Source organism: Microtus pennsylvanicus, chromosome 1, assembly GCF_037038515.1.
Source record: "Microtus pennsylvanicus isolate mMicPen1 chromosome 1, mMicPen1.hap1, whole genome shotgun sequence".
Taxonomy (NCBI): Eukaryota; Metazoa; Chordata; class Mammalia; order Rodentia; family Cricetidae; genus Microtus; species Microtus pennsylvanicus.
The window spans coordinates 145,925,056-145,943,039 of NC_134579.1; the positions used below are offsets into that span (position 1 = coordinate 145,925,056).

The 17,984-nt window shown below is 38.9% G+C and overlaps 1 pseudogene; it reads left to right on the forward strand.

Moving 5' to 3' along the window:
* Positions 1-779: 779 nt before the first annotated feature.
* The window catches only part of LOC142841930 (sulfotransferase 2A1-like), a 47,762-nt pseudogene continuing 30,557 nt past the window's right edge, over positions 780-17,984 (forward strand).

Below are 17,984 nucleotides of genomic sequence, written 5' to 3' on the forward strand. Positions count from 1 at the left end.
TAAAAAAGATTATGATCTAATAAAGGAGTCAACTATCAAAAAAAAGATTTTTAAGACTATTAGGTAAAACTTGTGTACCTCAAGATTTTTAAGCATATTGGATGGGATTAAAAGTCTGTAATGTCTGTAACAAAATGGTTAACTTAAAATGTGGAACACCAAAGTTGGTAGTTAAAACTTTATACATGGGTAATCTCAAAGGAAGCATGTGATGGCTGCTTGCGACCTACTTAGCTGCTGTGTCCCATCAATGGATCCAGCCATGTGTCTGATAGTCATCCTTGCTACAGCAAGAAAGATTTCGTCATATGAATTTACTCCTGTGTGGATTAAAGCGGATTACTTACCATCAGCAAAACAAGGAAAAAGGAAAAAAACACTACTTTTAAAAATGTATTGCATGTATCAACAGGCCGTATGACCTTTATAACTTTTCTGAAAATTTGAAACCATCCCAAAAGCTAAATTGTATTAGAAGATATTTTAAATTATGACACATTTTTATGTCCTAACACTTGTTGTTGAGTTCCTGGTATTGGGTCATGAACTGAGACTCACAAATGATGCAGAATAATCTTTGAATAAATTCACTATTGCTTAACACAACAACCTTTGACTGTTACATCATCTATTTTTCATGTCAGTAGCCATTTGACAATGGATTTTGTTGTTAATTATTTCTTTTTCCTGCATATTAAATATGCCTCCCAAGATTTGCTACAAACTGAACAGGTGGATAAAGCTGGAATTCTAACAGCACCCACAAAGAGTTCTTTGCCATGTCTGACTACCTTTGGTTTGAAGGAATACCTTTTCCTACTTTAGGATATAAAAGAGAAATACTTGAAAATCGTGATAAGTTTGTAATAAGAGATGAAGACACAGTCATACTGATTACCCCAAATCAGGTAAGGACCAACAGTCAGAATGATAGTGAACTGTATGAGACAGTTTAGGACTTTGATCAACATTCATTTGGGTGATGAGTGGATTGCTTTATAATATCTGATATTTAAAATAGTTTGTGAGAATAGAGAGATGTTTGAGAGTGCATTTTCACTCAAAGAAAGACCTCTAAACTTATTTGTATGGATAGAGGATCAGTTAAGCCATGAGGGCCATGTCAGGGAATCCTAAAGCAAATCTGACAGTGTTCTGTCTCTGTGTGGAAAAAAATCATAGAAGAAAGAGAAAGATGAAAGTAAATAAAAGAAATAGTATCAAGAGAAAAAGGCTAGAACTTTGAGGACTGTGAAGCATGATTAATAAAAATCTCAGGGAGAGAAATTAGTGTTCAACCTGAAGACACAGGAAGCAAAACAGTCAACTCTTACCTTGACCCCAGTCCAAAAATGGCAATCCTGCCTCCAGTAATCTCAGAATGAGACTGTGTCTGAGAGCTGTTTCCTCCATCATATATTCCTCTCTAGGGCTGGGATTAAAGGCATGAACTATACAGTTTCTATGTCAAACTATTGTAGCTACTGGGATTAAAGGTGTATGTCACCACTACCTGGTCTGTAAGACTGACCATTATGGATGTTTTACTCTCTGATCTTCAGGCAAGCTTTATAAATAAAATATATGTATTAAAATATAAAATATCGAACAATGACCTCAAAATTGTGACAATATACAAAATTATCTTTTATATTATACAGTCATGTAATTTTTATATATTTAATATACAATTCAGAGTAATTGCTACTTCTCACTGTTTTTTTATTTATCATGACCATTCTGCTTATATTATCTGATAAGACTTTTAAAAACTTGACTCTGAATGATTTATGTCTAATTATAATTTTTTCTTTCTTTTTTTTGGGGGGGGGGGTCGAGACAGGGTTTCTCCATAGCTTTTGGTTCCTGTCCTGGAACTAGCTCTTGTAGACCAGGCTGGCCTCGAACTCACAGAGATCTGCCTGCCTCTGCCTCCCGAGTACTGGGATTAAAGGTGTGTGCCACCACCCCCCAGCGTCTAATTATAATTTAATAGCAGTTTATTACACACCTAATCTAATTTTCCATCCTAAATATAACATCTAAATGAAAATCTAAATAGGCCCTTTATATATTCATTAATACAATATATAATCAAGATGGTGTCTAGAATTCTGTATGCAATGGCTTACTTTGTTGAGGCAGAATTTATCAATTAACATTCAGTTCTCTTAAATTTTTTAAAGTGTCCATATCCATTAGCTGGAATTAAAATGACATATTTATAAGATTAAATAGTTTTGCATAGCATCCCGTAGCATCTATATTTTATCATGCTCCTGTTTGAAAATGCTTTTTTTTTACTTTATTTTTTTTGGTATTTTTTTTATTAAAAATTTCCACCTCCTCCCCTCTCCCCACTTACCTCACCTCCTCCCACTACACCTCCACCTCCCTCTCCAGTCCAAAGAGCAGTCAGGGTTCCATGCCCTTTGGGAAGTCCAAGGTCCCCCCCCCTCCATCCAGGTCTAGGAAGGTGAGCATACAAACAGACTAGGCTCCCACAAAGCCATACATACAGTAGAATCAAAACCCAGTGCCATTGTCCTTGGCTTCTCAGTCAGCCTCCATGGTCAGCCACATTCAGAGAGTCCAGTTTGATCACATGCTCTATCAGTTCCAGTCCAACTGGCCTTGGTGAGCTTCCATTAGATCAATCTTGTTGTCTCAGTGGGTGGGCACATTCCTCGTGGTCCTCATAACATAACAACATACACTGAGAAAATTCAGAGAATCATTAGGTCTTACTACAAAAGCCTATTTGCCACAAAGTTCAAAAATTTAAAAGAAATGGACTTTTTTTAAAGATAAGTAGTATATACCAAAATTAATCAACCAGGTAAACAATTTAAATAGACCTATTAGTCATGAGGAAACGGAAGCTGTCATAAAAAACCTCCCAACCAAAAAAAGCCCAGGACCAGTTGGTTTTAATGTAGAATTTTATCAGAACTTCCAAGAAGAGCTGATACCTATACTCCTTAATATGTTTCACATAATAGAATCAGAAGAGTCATTGTCAAACTCTTTTTATGAAGCTAGAGTCACCTTGATTCCAAAACCACACAAAGACCCAACGAAGAAAGAGAATTACAGACCAATCTTACTTATGAACATTGATGCAAAAATTCTCAATAAAATTCTGGCAAACAGAATCCAAGAACACTTTAAAAAGTTATCCATTACAATTAAGTAGGCTTCATCCCAGAGAGGCAGGGCTGGTTCAATATATGAAAATCTATCAATGTAATCCATCATATAAATAAACTGAAAGAAAAAACCATATGATCATTTCATTAGATGATGAAAAAGCATTTGACAAAATTCAACACCCCTTTATGATAAAGATTTTCGAGAGGTTAGGGAATACAAGGATCATACCTAAATATAATAAGCAACATATAGCAAGCCAACAGTTAATATCAAATTAAATGGAGAGAAACTCAAAGCCATTCCACTAAAATCAGGAACAAGACAAGGCTGTCCACTCTCTCTATATCTCTTCAACATAGTGCTTGAAGTTCTTGCAATAGCAATAAGACAACATTTTCCAATTTTTTAGTAACAAATATAGGACAATTTCAAGGGTTGATTGATGTTGAGCATTAACTGCTGCTGTACCAGCTGTTCTAAGACCTTCAGTTTCTCTGTTGTTAAAGGACATCGCTGAATCCAAGGAGGTTTGTCAGTTAACTGTTATAGAGATATGGTTTTTGGTACCTCTGAGAGATCAACAGATGTTATAACCTGTTTTTGTACAGCCTGACTCATTGGTGATTGTGTTTTCTGTTAATATTTTTGCCAGAAACTTGAGTTGGTTTATAGTCTGTTTCTGAGATTGGAGAAATGTTAATCTGGGTATTCCATTGTTACAACAAATCATGACCCCATATGGCATCCATCTTCCTCTGTGTCCTTCTAGCTGTATATATTTAAGGTTTGTTTTTTTTTTTTGATTTTCAACAGGGTTTCTCTGTAGCTTTTTGGTTCCTGTCCTGGAACTAGCTCTTGTAGACCAGGCTGGCTTCAAACTCACAGGGATCCGCCTGCCTCTGCCTCCTGAGTGCTGGGATTAAAGGCGTGAGCCACCACCACTGCCCAGCTCTACCTGTATATATTTAACCCATCTAAACGCTTTGTTTTATATGAGATAAGGTTTCAATCCTTTAAAACTGAGCATCTACATCCTGAGAAGGCAAATTTGGATGCCATGATTCTGGTGTAATCATTGTCACATTTGCCCCTGTACCCAAAAGACATCATATACAGTTTCCTCATGTCATTTCTTCATATCCTTAACTTTGATATCTGATCATGTATAGAAGTCTGTAGTAATATGGAGCGGCGAGGCTGCGTTCTGGTTCCACTTGGCAACCCATATAATGAAATGTCTCTCTGTACTTAGCTCCTTCACAGTCAAAAATTTTAAAGAAAACACAATGTACATAATCCAGACTCTCTGTGAATTTTCCATTTTTATGTAGCTTATTTTTTTATTTCTTTTAATCTCTTAACTATCTGTACTCTGTCTCTTTAAAGACTTTACCTTTTTTTAACATTAACGTTATTTTCTATATTCTTTTTCTTCTCTCTCCCAAGCCTACGTACATTCATCCAACAGTGTGACTCATTTAGTGGTCTGAATCTGTCCTATTGTGAATCTGCAATTTTTTACTACCCAGGAGCACTTTTGATTTGCACCTTTAAATCACTAGACGCTTAAGAATCTAAGCTGTGACATTCCTAGATTAACTTTTTGCTTTTTGAGCGTATATCTTTGACCTGGAATAACTCTGTAGACCAGGCTGTCTTTGAACTCTCAGAGATCCGTTTGTCTCTGCCTCCCAGGCATTGGGATTAAAGGTGTTTGCTACTACTTGAACTCAAAGAGATCTGTTTGTCTCTGCCTTTTAGGCACTGGGATTAAAGGCATGTGCTACCACACCTTGAAGTCACAGAGGTCTATCTCCCTCTAACTCCCAAGTGTTGGGATTAAAGGTGTGTACTACGACACACAACAACTCTCTTCCTTTTTTTGTTTTTTGCTTTAAGAACTTCAAATTTTAGTCTGCATATATTTTTTAACACACTTTAAACCATTCAGAAATTTTCTCTGTCTTTGAATCTCTCTTTACTGTATATCTCTCTTTTTCTGACCACATGAGTCTTTAATTTACCAAGCAATCTCAGTAGGACTAAAGGCGTGGCTTTGACGGCTGGATCCAGCCCATTCCTTAGCTTTCAGCCTCATGGCTGAGGTACTGGCTGCAGCCACGTTCAGTGCCAAAAGTCTACAGTGTTTCAAGGTCCTTGCCATCAAACAAGCTGCAACAGACAACACTCAAGTCCTCTCTCTGTTGCCGGCCCTCCTGCCTCCAACAGTCAGAGTTTGCCCTGGCAGGATGGCCCAGAAAGCCGGCATTTTAAAACAACACAGGTTTGTTCCTGCTGCTGAGTCGGGAAAATTTCAAAATGGAGGATGTACCATTTTGTGCTAGCTCTGGGGCTGACAGGTAGGAGCAGCACTCAGCACTTTAATTCTGAGACTGAGCGTGCAGCACAGAAATTCTTTTCATCCAAGTTACATCCAAATCTGACACGCAGAGCACTGCGCAGTCTGAAAACACGTCCCTGTATGGCGGCAGGAATCTGCCATGCTCTTCCGCCTGCCTAAGCCTGATTCTGCCTTCTGCCCAGGAGCAGGTGGGGAGCTCTGAGTCATCATCATAGTCTCAGAGCACTCTCCTTCCGATCCCAAGTGGGAACACAAACATAAAGCCAGAGTTTGCACTGGAGGCATAGACCCAGGAAGCCACGCTTTGAAATGACACAGCGTTTTTTCTTCTGCTGTTGCCGAATCAGGAAATCTCTCTACAGCACGCCACCAACAAACAGCAAAAATCTGTGTTAAACTCTCTCTCCCTTATTTTTTAAGCCTTCTCAGGTTTTTTAATTGGGTTTAGTCCATCACGTCGGGTGCCATTTGTAGTAATATGGGCAGTGGGGCTGCGTTCCCAGCACCCCGGCCACCTGCTCGGCTAGCTTATGCCCCGAAATAATTACATGGACACTGTATTCTTTTAATCACTGCTTGGCCCATTAGCTCTAGCCCTTACTTGCTAATTCTTATATCCCGATCAACCCATTTCTAATAAACTGTAGCACCGGTCTTACCGAGAAGATTCTAGCCTAAGTCCATCCTGGGTTGGAGCCTCATGTGTGCTTCTTCCCTGGAGCGGGGAGCATGGCGTCTCTCTAAGGCGTCTGCTCCCGAGAGGAGAGCTGTGGAGTAGCTCACTTCCTCTTCCTCCCAGCGTCCTGTTCTGTTTACTCCTCCCACCTATCTTCTAACCAATGAGGACCAAGCAGTTTCTTTTTATTTAACCAATGACCTTCCTCCATCAGAAGTCTAGAAAATATTGGCTGTTTAGTTTCTCCTAGAATTTTGATTCATCTTCCAAAGCTGTTCTATAATCCAGAGCAGTATTTTTTTTAACAATAAGCACTGGAACCTATAATTTCTCTGTTGAGGAGCTTCTCCCACAGTGACTGGGAATGACTGTACCATATTCAATTGGGACCTGTGAGAGATTCCTGGGGATTTCTTGATGGTAAAAGTTTGCCTTGTTTGTCTCTTGTTGAGCTGCATTCATTGTTCCAGTGTTGGCCTTTGCTACACATTCTGCATACTCCAGAAGCAAGGGCCTTCTTTTTGGATTAGAAGAAACATTCTTTGTAGGAATTTTCTGTCTACAATCACATTTTAAGTATCTCTGTTTGCCATAATTAAAACATTCAACATTTTGATTTCTCTTTAAGCCTTTGGAAATCACCCCTCCTACCCAAACTTCATCAAAGTCAAGAGACTCAATATTGACTTTGTGTTTAATGCATTCCTTCATAAGTGCTGATCTAATCTTTAATACCCTAATTATTTTTTTTTGCATTGCGAATTTTCATTTTCAATAACCAAAGCCTGGTGGTGGTGGCACATTCTTTTAATCTGAGAACTCCGGAGGCAGAGGTCAGTGGAGCTCTGTGAGTTCAAGGCCAGCCTGGACTACAGAGCAATTTCCAGGACAGGCTCCAAATGTACAGAGAAACCCTATCTCAAAATCAAAAAAGTACAAATGTCAAAGATCAAATTATTTCCTGTCTGATTTCTCAATCTGGTATCATTCTGTTTATGGTTTTAGTCAATCTTTGCAAATAATCAATAAAAGGTTCCTTTGAGCTTTGTATAGCTTTAGTATATGACTTAATTCTCTTTTCTAATTCTTGAATCTTGCCCCACGCATTTAAGGCTGCTGTACAGCATGGGAACAAAGTGTGTTCATCGAATGTAACTTGACTATTTATATCAGCATAATGGCCCTTGCAAAGTATTTAATCTTGGGGAATCTCAAAACCTTTAGTGCTTTTTTGCCATTCAAGTCATCTGCCTCAACCAGCTTTTCCATTCTAACTGAGGACCATATTCTAATACTGCTGTGAATTATTAATTCAAGTCACTTGGATTAATTTAGTTCTGAGAGGACTATGTATTCAATATCTGTCTCGCAAACACTGAATGCACGCAGGAAACTATAACTTCCTTAATATTTTTTTAAATCCGTCATATGTATAAGTTTCCATTTACATTCTCCATAATCTTTGGGATAATTGTCATTTGCTGGCCGTTCATAAATGGTAACTGAACAAATCATGTTTGGTGCACAAACAACCTTATGCCGCTCGTCTCTAATTCCATAAGTTAATGGTAAGGCAACTTTTAACCACTCATCTCCAGCTCCATCAGTTGATGCTAACATAGTTCACCTCTTAATTCTTTCATCTGTGTTGGAGCACTCTTAACAGTACTAATAAGTTTTTCTAAGGCTTGGAATTTACTATTAGTTGCCTTAAAGAGGGGTTGAATTTTAAACAGTGAGTTGTTCTAAAGCCTTCATAAGATCAGTCAGTTTCTAATTTTCTCCATTTGTAAATACCTCTAAAGTTTTATCTTATCTGTTGAGTCTGTTTTATTTTCCTCAGTGACTATCTGTGCATATTATCTTCCAAACTCAGTGTCCTTTCTCCCAATTGCTCATAACCTTTCTCCATGGTCTGTATTTTTTCATCCAATTTCTCATTACCATATTGCAAAGTACATATTATTTTAGTCAGTTTCTCATCAAACAATTTTTAATTATAATTTACAGATTAATAACAATTGTAGCTAAAAATATATTCATCCTAGCAAGGTTGTCTATCGCTTCTAGCATCACATCGATAGTACAAATGAACATATTTCTAAAATAAATATAAATATATTCATCCTAGCAAGGTTGTCTATCTCTTCTAGCATCACATCGATAGTACAAATGAACATATTTCTAATATAAATATATTTATCCTAGCAAGGTTGTTTATCTCTTCTAGCATCACATCGATAGTACAAATGAACATATTCCTAATTGCCTCTATCATGACATTTTCAGCTGGTGACAGGGCAAAGTTTTAAAATTTGTAAACCTTTTATTTTTTTATTTTTTAATTTATTTATTATTCTATTGTCTAAATTTGTCAAGTAATTTAAAATTTTGGAGAACTGCCATAGTGTAATAATCTTGATTGACCAGCAGATACTGCTGATGTTCAGATTGATAGTTCCTGTGAAGATTTTAGGATGTATTAATGATATTTAGCCATCAGTTGCTGCAGTTGAGGCACCAGAGTACTTTAGGGGACATCCTATATAGTGCTTTGATTCAGGCTTTAGGACCTGACTGTTCTTTGGATAAAATTTCCACCCAGGCCACCCCCCAACCTGGTACCTGTGATTGCTAGGCAGAATTGCAGGGATCCCAGAAGGAGGATGGAAAAAAAACTACTTACATACATGTCCCACAGCAGATGATTTAAACCAAACAAATTTGGTTAGAGACAGAAGCTTTACACCATAATAGTTGTCCGTTACCATTTGATTGCATTGGATTAGGAGAATTATCAGCACAAAGAAAATATCCTAAGCAACAGGACCCAAATCTATCCAGTGTCTGTATAAGCTGAGCAGTACTGATTTGGGAGGACACTCAATAGCTACAAAGGCCTAGACCACACAAGTACTATGCGGCAATGTGTTCATGATAGCCTAGCACAGGTACTTCAGAATGCAGCATGGAGACTGAGGTGAGGGAGGAGGATTTTGGTGGAGTAAGTGCTGCAGATGTCTCTGGGACCTAGCATGAACAATAATTGGGATTCCATAGCAACCGCTAACAATATTGCCCAACCTGCCAAGTGTGTGAGCCTCTCTGGCTTGGTGGAGGGCAATTTTGAGCGAGTCTGTCCTCCCACTAGCCAAGTAGGGATTTTAAAAAGTGGGTATAGACACAGTTAAAACAAGTACAACCAGCCAGCACCAGTGGGGGGAAGGTAGCATGGAACAGTACCTAAATGGCAGTTCAGTCACAGGCAGGGCTTGCCAAAACTGACGGGCAGTGGTGGAGTTGGGGGGAAAGCTTGTGGGGCAGTGGGACCCTTCAGGGGTGTTTAGGGTACAACCACATGGGAGCCAGGTATAACAGAAACTTTGGGGACAGTTTTACCATTTATTAAATCAAACCCAAGGACTATGATTGCAGGACAAGAGGAGAACTTCAAGTCACATCTCCAACCACTGTGCTATAACTGCCAGGGAACTAACTCGCTACTGCTGCACTGTGACCCCTTTCCAAAGGGCCAAAGGGAACTCCAAACAGTAGCTCTGTTCATTCACTCACCATCCCAAAGAGAGAGAACATGAACCTCACCCTCTGTTATTATCCGGCCACATACCCAGAAAAACTCATGCCCTCAGGGCTTCATGCCCCAGTTTCATTAGCTTATCAGACCAAATTCCCACAACACTGGACAATGTCAAGCAGAAGAATTACCATGAACCTTGGTCCAGATAGTGGAAAGGGTTTCAAAACCCAAGTAATGAAAAAGAGGAATCATGGGTTTTGTGGGAAGGGTGTTTGTTGGGTGGCAGAAGCATGGAACATTGCCTAAGTATTAGGTTGCTGACATCAACAATAACAGTAACATGGAAAAGTCAAGGGCAGTGAAATGCAGGATAAAGAAGAAAACTAGAAAAATATCCATCGACAAATAAGCATTTAAAAATAATACAAGGGTGTGTGGTAAGTAGACACAAGGGGTCTTCTCTGCCTTAAAGAGAAGTAGCATTTATATACACACTGGAGAATGAATGCATCTAAACAGCATTATATTAAATGAAAGGAGCCAGGTTCAAGTACAGATTCCATGACTGCAACCCTGTGAAATATCTGATAGTCAAGTTCATTGCACTAGAATGTAGGATGATGATAGCCTAGTACTGGAGAAAATGTTCAGTAGGCAGGCAGAGTTACTGAGTACTGTCTCAGTTTTTCCAAGTCAAGCATTCGGATTGTGCTGGATGAGTATACTTTGTACTTATGCAATATGGACATTGTGAAAATTTCAGGTCTATGTTCTTTGAAACAGTTGCACTGTACATTGTATGATTGTATATTATACTTGAGGCTTTTTCAAAAGTATTGTTGAAATGAGTGACCATCACTTTTCCTTCTTGTTCAGGAACAAATTGGATGATTGAAATTATCTGCTTGATTCAGACCAAAGGGAATCCCAAATGGATTCAATCTGTTCTCATTTGGGAAGGCTCACCCTGGATAGAAGGTCAATATGGATATGAATTATCAATCAGTAGGGAAGGACCACGCCTCATCAGCTCCCACCTTCCCATCCATCTTTTCCCCAAGTCTTTTTTCAGTTCCAAGGCCAAGATCAGTGTTAAGTGTTTGAGAAAACTTTAATTGAATGCTCATTGAACATATTTTACCAAGACAGGCCCTGGAGCTCTTGCTGAAATGTACTCTGATTATGTAAGTTGGGGGAGGGAAGCTGGAATTCTCATGCACTGAGTGATGTTGATGTCTCCCTTCCTCAGATTACATCAGAGTACCGGGACATCAATTACTGCATAGTGATCCTGTGAAGGTATATGAGAGAAAGTGAAAAATAAGCTAGCACATTCAGAAACTACATATGTAGGTCAAGCAGAGTTCAAACTCTAGTGTACAGTGGATATTACTCTTTTGTTGTCATCACAGTCACTAAGCTAATCCTGATTCTACACATAGCCCATGCTCTTTGGTGAATCGCTCAAAGCAGTCTCACAGGACCAATGGTCTCTTCAAGGAGTTTATTTAACAGTCTATATCTCATCTCATGCCTTGCCATTTTTATTTATTTTATTATATATATATATATATATATATATATATATATATATATTATTGAAAAAATTTCTGTCTCTTCCTCACCTCCCAATTCCCTCACTCTCCCCCCCACTCTTCTCCCTCTCCCCCCACTTATCTCCCCCTCCCTCTCCAGTCCAAAGAGCTGTCAGGGTTCCCTGCCCTGTGGAAAGTCCAAGGTCCTCCCCCCTCCATCCAGGTCTAGGAAGGTGAGCATCCAAACAAGCTAGGCTCCCACAAAGCCAGTACATGCAGTAGGATCAAACCCCAGCAGCCCTCATTGTCTGCCATGTTCAGAGAGTCTGGTTTTATCCCATGCTTTTTCAGTCCTAGTCCAGGTGGCCTTGGTGAGCTCCCCTCTCTCATTGGGTGGGTGCAACAATCGTGGTCCTGACTTCCTTGCTCATGTTCTTCCTTCTGCTCCTCATCTGGACCTTGGGAGCTCAGTCCAGTGCTCCAATGTGGGTCTCTGTCTCTATCTCCATCCATCACCAGATGAAGGTTCTATGGTGATATGCAAGATATTCATCAGTATGGCTATAAGATAGGGCCATTTCAGGTTTCCTCTCCTCAGCTGCCCAAGGAACTAGCTGGGGACATCTCCCTGGACACCTGGGAGCCCCTCTAGAGTCAGGTTTTTGCCAACCCTAAAATGGCTCCCTTAATTAAGCAATATACTTCCCTGCCCCCATATCCACCCTTCCATTATCCCAACCATCCCAAGCTCTCCCCATCCTCCCATTCTCTCTTTTCTCTCCCCATTTCCCCTTACCCCCTCCCACCCCACCCCCAAGTTCCCAATTTTTGCGCCTTGCCATTTTTAGATGCCCATTGAGATCAGTAGACACAGCTATTGACTGTGCAACTGATTGATGATCTCCAGAAGGGATCAGAGATACCTAGGTTCTAACTTATTACAGCTCCTTGTAAGTAAGAAAGGTTTTTAGAAGTTGCTCTATCATTGAACCTTAAAATATTTTATGCTTGAGCTACAAAGACAAACATAGAAAAACAAACTCTCTTGAAAATATCACAATGAATTGGGACCCTTTACCTATGTGCATGTGTCTTATATGAATTTAGCAAACTCCTGGCTGAAGAAATTAAGGCTTATAGAGATGAATTCTAGAACAATGTCACAAAGAGCAATGAGACAATTATATATTTTATCTTATTAAAATTATTTATTTTAATTAATTAATTTTATTTTGAGATTATAATGTAATCACATACATTATTTCCCTTTCCTCTTCCTCCCTCCAACATGACCCATATACCCTTTCTTTCTATCTTTCAAATTTATGGTCTTTTTTTCATTGATTGTTGTTACATTTGTGTAAATATATATATACATATATATATATATATATATATCATCATCATATTACTAAATACTTAATTGCTACCTGCTCATTCTTACCATATTACTAGTATCTTTTCATAGCTGAGAATTTGGATAACTAATTTTTAAGCTTTTATAAATGGAAGTCCATTTCTCCCATTCTCAGCATTTCTTAGTTGACTGTAGGTCTTTGTGCAATAGCACACTGGCTTTTGGCTTTGGATCATGATTACTTTGAAAGTTATATTTTGTAGTTATAGTTGCAGAAACCAAGTAGTTTGTCATTTTGCAGATAAATTTATCACAGTACTCATCAGTCTGTTTGCATAAAATGTTCTAAGTGAATGGATCGATAGTCTTTCATGACATTAACTTATTGATCTTTACAAAAATTGCATCAGTCTTGGTTTGATGTGGTTGTTTTTGTTGGGTTTTTAAGCAATATTAGTGACCTCAGTCATTTAGCTGTTACATTTTTTAAATCGAATAGAATTATAAAAATCATTCACACTATAGATATTTAAAATACTAAAATGTAGACTCATTTTATATTTTGTCTAAATGAAAATAATAAATGTTTTAAAATCCTCATCAATATTTGATTGATATTTCATATGTGTCAGTTAAAAGGTTTGAAATGACTATATTGACCTTCATTTATGTTTTTTTATTTAAGGTGATCTTTGTCATCAGAAATCCTAGAGATGTTCTTGTGTCTGGTTATTTTTTCTTGCATAAAACTAACCTTGCTAAGAATCCAGAGTCATTTTAAACTTATTTTGAATGGTTCCTCAAAGGAAATGGTGAGTGTCATGTTAAATATGGAAGCTGAGGGAGGCTTAGAGATATTTTATAAGACAAGGAAAGATATCGCTTAGTCAGGGCTTCAATTCTTTGCATAGTCAGGGATGATCTTGAAGCTCTGTTCCTCCTGCACCCACCTTGAGTTCTAGGCATACATGCACCTATTAACATGTTCTGTTTATAGGTGCTCAAACCCACAAAACATCTATGTTATATAACTTGGCTACATCCATAGACATTAGTATATTCTATAGTCTTTTCTTGGTCCTATCATATCCCTCTACGTATAACTGATCTGTGGCTCCAAGACTCTTTACCATTTTGAACATAATTGTCTTTCTGCTATCACATGCCAATGCAAAGATGGCACAACAATAGTTTTCCCCATGTCACACCATCCTGGAAACATTTGGTGTGTATAGTTTTTCTAGGAGTTATCTAGATATGATCATTTGTGGTAGTTTGAATGAGAAATGTCCCACACAGATAACAGCATTTGAGCACTTGTTTCCCAGTTGATGGCATTGTTTCAAAAGATTTATAAGGCACATAGTTGCTAGCAGAAGTATAACATTGAGTGTGGACTTTGGAAGATTAAATTCTTTTTCCAGTTAAATTTATTCATTTATTTTACTCTTAACTGCAGTTCCTCTTCCTCATCTTCCCCCACTCTTTCCCCAACATCTCTGTCCATGTGATCCCCTAATCTACTACTCCTCTTTTTCTGCTGAGAAAGGGTAAGGCCTCATCATGTATGTCAACAAAGCATGGCATGTTAAGTTGAGATAAGTCTAAGCTATTCACCTTGTATTAAGGCTGAGCAAGTTAAAACAGTATTAGGAATAAAGAACTGAAAGATACCCAAAGCATTAGGGACAGGTTCTGTTATTGCCAGTTGGAGTCCCACAAGTACATCAAGATATACAACTGTCACACATATGTAGAGGGCATAGGTTAGACCCCTGCAGGCTTCCTAGATGTTATTTCATGTCAGTTCACAGCCTTTGAGCTCCTATTAGCCCAGGATAGTTTTTTCTTTAGGTTTTCTTATCAAGACCTTGAGCCCCTGACTTTTACTATTCTTCCTCCCTCTCTTCAAGAAGATTCCCTAAACTCTTCCCAGGGCATTCCTGTGAATCTCAGTGTCTGTCTCCATCAGTCACTGGAGAAAGGCTCCCTGTTGACAATTGGAACAGAAACCAATCTGATTACAGGATACGACCAGCCCAGGCTACTTATCTATTATTGCTGAGTCTTACCTTGGCTCACCCTTGTAGATTCATGGGATTTTCCCTTGCGCCAGGTATCTACCTGATCCAAAACATGCTCCCCGTTAACACCTCTGTTTCATTACTCTCCCCTCCATCCATGCACCCAACATAATTCCTCATGTTCTCATTCCCCAATGTTCCTCAATCTACCTAGGAGATCTTCTATGTCCCCATGCCAGGGCCATCCATACATTCCAGTAGTCCCTTTTTGGGTTCTCCCTGTGATATAACCTTTCTTGGACTGTGGATTGCAGCTTGATTACTCTTTATTTTGCAGCTAATATACTCATAGGAGTGAGTACATACAATGTTTTTTTTTTCCTGTGTCTGGGTTACCTCACTCAGCATCATATTTTTTCTAGTTCTGGCCCTTCAAATTTTTTGATGTCATTTTTTCCACAGCTGAATAATACTCCATTCTTTAAATGTACATTTTCTTTATTCATTATTTGATTGAGGGGTCTCTAGGTTGTTTCCATGCTCTGATTATTGTGAAAAGCACTGTAATGATCATAACTGGGGAAGTGTCTTTGTGGAATGTTTGAGCTTCCTTAGGGTATATACCCAAGAGAGGTACAGATCCAGATCTTGAAGTAAATTCAATACCAATTTTCTGAGAAACTTCCATATTGATTTTCAAAGTGGCTATACAACTTGTACTACTACCAGTAGTGGAGGAGTATTTTTCTTCACATAAAATGTTTAAATTCTTAAGTCACTTATATTTTCTTTCTATGTTTCCTGTTTGTAGTTGAGGAGATAACCTTGCCGGTCATATGTTGCCATTGCTTCCTTTCCACCATCACTTACTCTTATCCATCTAGAATCATAAGCCAAAACTAAGTTTTTTTTGTCTTATATAAGTTGTTTTTGTTCACGATGTTTTATCACAGCAACAAAACGTAACAAGTGTGCTTGTCTTCCTACCATGATTCTGATTTGTGGATTTTCTTAGTCTTTTTCTCAGTGGCTTCCCAAACAATAACCTGACTTTCACCATTTTTTTAAAAGCCATCTTTCCAAATATTGTAAATCCTATTTTTTATTTGTCTCAAAATATTATCATAGGCAGAAATTCTTTATACTTTGCATTACTTTTATTGATATGTAATAATTAGATATAATAGATGGATTCATTATGACATTTCAATAGATGTACACAGGTATTTCAGTCACATTAATAGCCCACTAAACTGTTCTGTCCTTTTCCATCTCTTGCTGCTCCTTATTCTCTTCCCAACTAGCTCTGCTTTCTACTTCAATGTCCCCTATTTTCATATGTAAGTTTATGACCCTAGGGATTCTATTGGGTTTTCTCACTGAAGAACAGGGAAGAAGTACCTTACCAGTAACTAGTTTACTAAAATGTATCTCTGTTTTAACCAACAATAAATAGTTGCCTATAGTTCCTGTAAAAAGTGGTATCATACTCTATGCCCCCTAACTACTCTTAACTGTTTATAAAGCTTCAGGTAAGGGTTGGTGTCTTATAGCATTTACTCTCTCCTTGCTATAACATTGAAAGGCTCAGTTTTGTGTAGTCCTTGTGTAGTAATCACAGAAATTATAAATTAAAGAATATTGTAAACATATCATGTCTAGGAAAAATATTCCACATCATTTGCCCCATCTTTGGCTTTTGCATCATTTCCATATTCTTCCTTCATGTTTCTTAAGCCTGTATGGGGGTTTATATATCTCATTTAGGGTGATCATTGGAAAGGCACATGTTCTCATCATTGTGACCACTTTAGACACTCCAAAACACTGCTCATTACCAGAAGAATCCTTTTGACAAAACTGACAAAAGTGATTTGTAAGTACAAGTGTAGCTATTTAGAAGACAGTTTTTTTTAATTGAAAAAAAAATTTCCGCCTCCTCCCAGTCTCTCATTTCCCACCCCTCCTCCCACTCCTCTCCCTCTCCCCCCCACTTCTTTCCCCCTCCCCCCACTTCTTTCCTCCTCCCTCTCCAGTCTAAAGAGCAGTCAGGGTTCCCTGCCCGGTGGAAAGTCCAAAGTCCTCCCCCCTCCATCCTGGTCTAGGAAGGTGAACATCCAAACTGGCTAGGCTCCCACAAAGCCAGAACATGAAGTAGGATCAAAACCCAGTGCCATTGTCCTTGGCTTCTCAGCAGCCCTCATTGTCCGCCATATTCAGAGAGTCCGGTTTTATCCCATGCTTTTTCAGTCAAAGTCCAGCTGGCCTTGGTGAGCTCCCAATAGATCAGCTCCACTGTCTTCGTGGGTGGGTGCACATCTTGTGGTTCTGACTTCTTTGCACATGTTCTCCCTCCTTCTGCTCCTCATTGGGACCTTGGGAGCTCAGTCCAGTGCTCCAGTGTGGGTCTCTGTCTCTATCTCCATCCATCACCAGATGAAGGTTCTATGGTGATATGCAAGATATTCATCAGTATGGCTATAGGATCAGGTCATTTCAGGTTCCCTATCCTCAGCTGCCCCAGGAACTAACTGGGGATATCGCCCTGGGCACCTGGGAGCCCTTCTAGGTCCATGTCTCTTCCCAGGCCTAAGATTGCTCCCTTAATTAAGATATGTGCTTCCCTGCTCCCCTATCCAACCTTCCTTTATCCCAATCCTCCTTTTTCCCCAAGTTCCCCCCTCCTCCCCTTCTCACTTTTCTCTTCCCATCTCCCCTTACCCCCCCTCCCACTCCACCCCCAAGATCCCAATTTTTTGCCCGGCAATCTTGTCTACTTCCCATAACCAGGAGGATAGCTATATGTTTTTCTTTGGGTTCACCTTCTTATTTAGCTTCCTTAAGATATCAAATTATAGACTCACTGACCTTTTTTATGGCTAGAAACCAATTCTGAGTGAGTACATCCCATGTTCATCTTTTTGGGTCTGGGTTACCTCACTCAGGATAGTGTTTTCTATTTTCATCCATTTGCATGCAAAATTCGAGAAGTCATTGTTTTTTACCGCTGAGTATTACTCTAATGTGTATATATTCCACACTTTCTTCATCCATTCTTCCATTGAAGGACATATAGATTGTTTCCAGGTTCTGGCTATTACAAACAATGCTGCTATGAACATAGTTGAACAAATGCCCTTGTCATATGATAGGGCATCTCTTGGGTATATCCCCAAGAGTGGCATTGCTGGGCCCAGGGGTAGGTTGATCCCAAATTTCCTGAGAAACCGAAACACTGCTTTCCAAAGTGGTTGCACAAGTTTGCATTCCCACCAGCAATGGATGAGGGTACCCCTTCCTCCATAACCTCTCCAGCAAAGGCTATCGTTGGTGTTTTTG